The 6,000-nt window shown below is 45.0% G+C and overlaps 1 protein-coding gene across 2 annotated transcripts in view; it reads right to left on the reverse strand.

Annotated features, from left to right (window-relative positions):
* Positions 1-5,423, reverse strand: part of PPP2R3A (protein phosphatase 2 regulatory subunit B''alpha) — a 201,788-nt gene extending 196,365 nt beyond the window's left edge. Inside the window, exon 1 of one of the 2 annotated variants that reach the window (XM_043595338.1) lies at positions 5,237-5,423. The gene's annotated coding sequence lies outside the window, so the exon portion shown is untranslated. The remainder of the gene's footprint in view (positions 1-5,236) is intronic. The other variant, XM_043595340.1, reaches the window with a different exon arrangement.
* Positions 5,424-6,000: the final 577 nt, after the last annotated feature.

The raw sequence follows: 6,000 nt of genomic DNA on the forward strand, positions 1-6,000 counted from the left end.
ATGCTTATTAAATATATCTCCTGTATCCATCTACCGCTTTCCATTTTCTGTGTGACTACCATGGTCCCAGTTACCATCTTTTCTTTCCTACCTCTCCACAGTGTCTTAGCTCAGGCTGCCATAATAAAATACCATAGCCTGGATTACTTAAACAAAAGAAATGAATTTCTCACAGTTCTGGAGGGTAGAAGTCCTGATCAAGGTCTGGCAAGGTCAGTTTTCTTTTTCTTGCTTGCAGACAACCACCTTCTCACTGTGTGCTCACATGGCTTTTCCTACCTCCTTTTCTTATAAGGCCACTAATTTTACTGAATTAGGGCCCCACCCCTTTGACCCTGTTTAACCCTATTTACCTCCCAAAGATTCTATCTCCAAATATAGTCACATAGTGGCTAGGACTTCAAAATTTAATTTTAGGGAGACAAAATTCATTCTATAGCACAAAATAACCTTAATTAGGCTCAGTTATCTCCCATAAGCACTTATTTCATTCCAAACCATTCTCTCCAATATGATCAGACTGATCTTTTACACACAAATAATTTACACATGTGTATGTACATATTTGACCCAACAATTCCACTTCTAGGAATTTATCCTACAAATATACTGACATGTGAACTGGTATATGCATGTATTATTTATAGTAAATTACTAGAAACAATTTAACTGTCCATCAATAAAAGAATGGTTAAATAATCTGTGGTATAGCCAAACAGTGGAATACTATACAGTCATTAAAGAGTAAGGAAACTATATATTAAAATCGAAAGACTTCCAAGACATTGTTGAAAACAAGCATAATAGTATGTACAGTATGCTACCATATGTGTAAATAACAGGAGGAATGAATAATATGCATTTGCTTGAATGCCCACAAAAAATGTCTAGAACAATACACAAAACTAGTACCAGTGGTCATCCCTTTGGAAGATGTAGGGAAAACGGCAGCTGGGGAAGGAAGTAGGACCCACTGCAGACATTCTGATTTACTGGGCCTGGAGCATGGCCCAGGTGCTTCTAACTGTATTAAGTGCCTCTTTTGATTCTGATGAACAGGCTGGACTGAGAACTTCTGCTCAAAAAAGTCCTTTACCTACTTTCCCAGACTCATTGTGTATCATCCTGCCCTTATCATTCTCCTTGCTCCAGCCACAGTGGCCTCTGAGGACGCAGGAAAGGCCCTATTCTTTCTGCCTGGAATACTGTCCCCCTAAAATTCCCTTTATAACTTTTTTTTTTTTTTTTTAAGTATTTAGTTTTGAGAGAGACAGAGACAGTGTGAGTTGGGGAGGGGAAAAAAGAGAGGGAAAGAGAGAATCCTAAGCAGGCTTTGTGCTGCCAGCACAGAGACTGATGTGGGGCTCGAACTCCCAAAACCATGAAATCATGACCTGAGCTAAAACCAAGAGTTGGATGCTTAACTGACTGAGCCACCCAGGTGCCCCTATAACTTCTCTTCTTCCTTTAATGTCTACCTCAACTTAAAGGTCATTTCCCCAGGAAACTTCCCCTAGTTTCCAAACTAGGTCAGGACCCTTATTTTATGTACTCAGAGCACCCTGTACTTCTCCCAGAACTTATCACAATTTGACGAGGTATTTGTATCATTACACATGGGTGCATCTGTAATGTCCAGGAGTACAAAGACTACAGCAGTCGCTTTTACCACTATACTGCCAGACCTAAACTAGCATCTGCCTGGCAAAGTAGGCCTTTCCTCAGATATTTGGTAAATAAATGAACGACTGCTCTGCCCTCAAGTTTAGGACAGTAGAAAATCAACACACAAGCAAATGAAAACAATACAGGGTCACTAGTGTTAAGGCAACAGTCTGTTTAGAATAGTGGTTCTCAACTGGGGATGATTTGGGGTTCTCTCAGAGGACGTGTGGCAATATCTGGAGGCATTTTTGATTGTCATAACTGTGTGGGTTGTGTGACTGTTATAATTGTGTGTGGGGGGAGGTACTACTGGTATCTATTTAGTAGAGATCAGGAAGGCTGCTAAATGCAGCCCTAAAATGCAAAGGATGGCCCTTCACAACAATGAATCATCTGGTCCAAATTTTCTTACACCATATACAAAAATAAATTCAAAACTGATGAGACCTAAATGTGGGACAGAAAACCATCAAAATCCAACAGAAAAAAAACAGGCAGGAGCTTCTTTGACCTCGGCCGCAGCAACTTCTCACTTGACATGTCACCAAAGGCACGAGAAATAAAAGCAAAAGTGAACTACTGGGACCTCATCAAAACAAAAAGCTTCTGCACTGCAAAGAAACAATCAACAAAACCAAAAGGCACCCGTTAGAATGGGAGAAGATATTTGCAAATGACATATTGGATAAGGGGTTAGTATCCAAAATATATAAAGAACTTACCAAACTCAACACCCCAAAAACAAATAATCCAGTCAAGAAATGGGCAAAAGACATGAATAGACACTTTTCCAAAGACATACAGACGGCCAACAGACACATGAAAAGATGTTCAACATCACTCATCATCAGGGAAATACAAATCAAAACCACAATGAGATACCACCTCACACCTGTCAGTATGGCTAAATTAACAACTCAGGAAACAACAGATGTTGGCAAGTATGTGGAGAAAGGGGAATCCTCTTGCTCTGTTGGTGGGAATGCAAACTGGTGCAGCTACTCTGGAAAACAGTGTGGAGGTTCCTCCAAAAATTAAAAATAGAACTACACTACGACCCAGCAATTGCACTACTAGGAATTTATCCAAAGGATACAAAAATGTTGATCCAAAGGGGCACATGCACACCAATGTTTATAGCAGTGCTATCAACAATATATATGTATATATACACACACACACTGGAATACTACTCAGTGATGAAAAAAGCATGAAATCTTGCCATTTGCAGCAACGTGGATGGAACTGGAGGGTATTATGCTAAGTGAAATAAGTTAGAGAAAGACAGATATTATATGATTTCACTCATATGTGGAATTTGAGAAACTTAACAGATGATCGATCATAGAGGAAAGGAAGGTAAAATAAGATAAAAACAGAAGGAGGCAAACCATGAGACTCTTAAATACAGAGAACTGAGGGTTGATGGGGAAGGGGTAAATGGGTGATGGGCATTAAGAAGGGCACTTGTTGGGATGAGCACTGGGTGTTATATGTAAGTGATGAATCAATGGGTTCTACTTATGAAGCCAAAACTACACTGTATGTTAACCAACTTGAGAATAAAAATTTAAAATATTTAAAAAAGCATTATATAGTCCAAATTATCAACAGTATCATGAATTAAAACCTCTAATTTACACAATGGTAGTGCACAAAAGGGCAATTAACTACTCCAGGTGGTAAGGTTTTTTGGGGGATGAGCAGTGGCGGGTAAATGTTAAGAAAAGTTTTGGTTGTGTGTTGAAAAGTGACTGTGGCTATAACAGTGGAGACTATGTTTGCTAGAGGTAATGAGGAGTCTATGAAGAGTTTAAAAGTAAAGTTATGGTTTGAACGGGAGCCCCCCTCAAGTAATCCATACTCCAAAATTACTCATCTCTTTTATTCCCTTCTTGCTGAAACAAAACTTTCATTCTCTTAGGGCAGCTGGTTTCAGCTAAAACATTAAGCTCAAATTAATTCAGACTAAGATATAGTCAGATAGCCCCTTCACTCTCCAGAATGTTAGCTGCATTTTAAAATATGCAAATACTTATGAATACAAATAAACCTTCAACTGATTAATGTTCAGGCTGTTCCTGGATAAAACTATTTTTGAACTCATCAGCCAGGTTGATTCTGGTAAAGACTTCTTCAAAGCTTTCTATTTTAAAAAACTACTTTGTTCCCCCTGTCCTCAAACTCTGAGCTCCCAGTTTTATAAAAGATCCGAGTTTCCTCCACAGTATCTCAAGTTCTGTCAGAAAAGATAGGAGAGCCATTTGGATGCAATAAATGTGAATACATTTTATGGATAAATTAGGAGTGGTCTACAGATTTTTAAAAGGCTTTCAGTAAAAGTCATGAATATTTCTGAAAGGAATGAAACTACGATAATTTTAACGGTATCACCAAGAAAGCAAACCGTGTTTTACTACAACACAAGCCTGCTGCCTATTGAGCAGGATGCACATGCTCTGACCTAGTATGGCAATTCTTAGGGTCTCAGCACTGGGTGCTCTGTTTACAAGAAACTGAGGCCTGAGACTAATAAAGAACAAAGAAAAATGCCTGGCACCAAAGGTTTGGGGGGATGTTTTCTACATGAGTGATCTGAGGAGGAACATTTCTTCAGACTTTGGAAAGCACTAGAAATCGCTCTTTTTTGCTTACGTGTTAAGATTTTTTATTTCATGTTTCAGACCATTTGCTAACAAGAAAATACCTTATAATTTACAAACAGCAATTTATCCTCCCTTACATTTACTGACCACTAAAACCGGGTAAAATTTCCTTAAGCTTTACCAGAGTTGGGGGATTGGGAATAATGTGAGCACAAGAGAGTTCAGATGCAACATCAACTCCGAGCCCCGCCAGCTGGTTTCCATCGAGAGGTCCCCCGGGAGAAAGCCCCTCTGAGGCGGCGGCCAGGGTCGGCGCGGGAGAGACCCACTGGGGCGGTTCGAGGGCGGCCGCAGGGCAGGGTCGGGGTATGCCGGGCCTCCGTTTACCTTTGTTTCAGGTACTCCTGCTTCCAGCCGGGCCGGGGATCCCGCCCGAGGCCCCGAGCTGGTGACACATCCTTCTTTGGCCAAGTCGGGTTGAGGTTGGGAGGGGGCGGGGAAGGAAAATAAAGCCTCAGCGCCTAACGACGTGACTCTCAGTTCTTCCAAAACGTTGGCATTTGTTTTCCTGCCAAGCTTTCCTGTTAACAAGTTCCCGAGGGCTGTGCGGGCGAACTGGCCTGGGAGCCCCGAAAGTGGGAGGGACACGGCCGTCCCCCGCCTTCCCTCCTCTGTGGGCGCCCCCGAGGCAGGCGGTTTCCACACCTCCCGGGCTGCCACGGCCCGGGACAGAGCTGAGTGTGCACAGGCGCCCGTGCCGCCTCAAACCCCGACTCCCAAGGCTCTGCCCGCCGGCCCAGCGCCGCGCGGCCCCTCCGGCCCCGCCAGCCAGGCCGTCCCCGCCCCCAGGCCCCGGCCCCGCCCGCTCGGGCCTCCGCGCGCCGCCCCTCGGCCTCACCACAACCCTCGGGCAGGGCCGGGGGCGCCGAGGCTCCAGGCCACGCGGCGGACGTCCCCGCGCTTACCTCAGCGCCCGCGGCTCCTCCTCCGGCTGCTGCCTCAGCTCGAAGACGGCGCTTGCCGCCAAGACTCTCAGCGGCGCGGGATCTCGGCTGCGAGTGCGGCGTGTGAGGAGCAGAGGCCTGATCGCGCCCCGCCCAGCCGCCCGCCCGTTCCCTCCTCCCCCTTGTGCCCACCCTCCGCCGCGGGCTTGACGCCCCGCCCCTCCCCGCCCGCCCACCACGCTCCGCCCACCCCGCCGACCGGAGCGGGGAAGGGGCCCGCCAGGGGCGCCGCGAGAGCCGCGGTATCCGCAGCCAGTGGGGTCTTTTGGTACGGCGACTCCGCGGGGACGCGATTTGTCGTTCTTACTACTATCTGTCAGATGCGAATATCTCTCTCAGATTTGTTACTACTGTGATTTTATTGCGATTATCATTTTATAGTCGTTGTTATTGTTATCTTCATTGGTTCTTTTACCCTCCTGGAGGCGACAGGATGGTTCCAGGGAGGCCAGAGATGGCGGACACGCAGCCCTTGCTACCGACCGACGCCCCTGGTCGCTCTGATACTCCCTGTGGCCCGCACCTGTGCCATATTTCCTTGTGAGGAGTACAACCTGTGTGAATTTTGAAGGAAGATTTATTTTTAACTATTGTGAAATTTTACACAAATGCAGAAAGCCATGTAAACCTAAAGCATACCTTAATGAAATAATTATGGGATACACACCCTTATAATCACACCCCAGATTTAACGCTATGTGAAATGGGTAAAAACAAAAGTTCAT

The sequence above is a fragment of the Prionailurus bengalensis genome, chromosome C2 (genome assembly GCF_016509475.1).
Source record: "Prionailurus bengalensis isolate Pbe53 chromosome C2, Fcat_Pben_1.1_paternal_pri, whole genome shotgun sequence".
In the NCBI taxonomy this organism is placed as follows: Eukaryota; Metazoa; Chordata; class Mammalia; order Carnivora; family Felidae; genus Prionailurus; species Prionailurus bengalensis.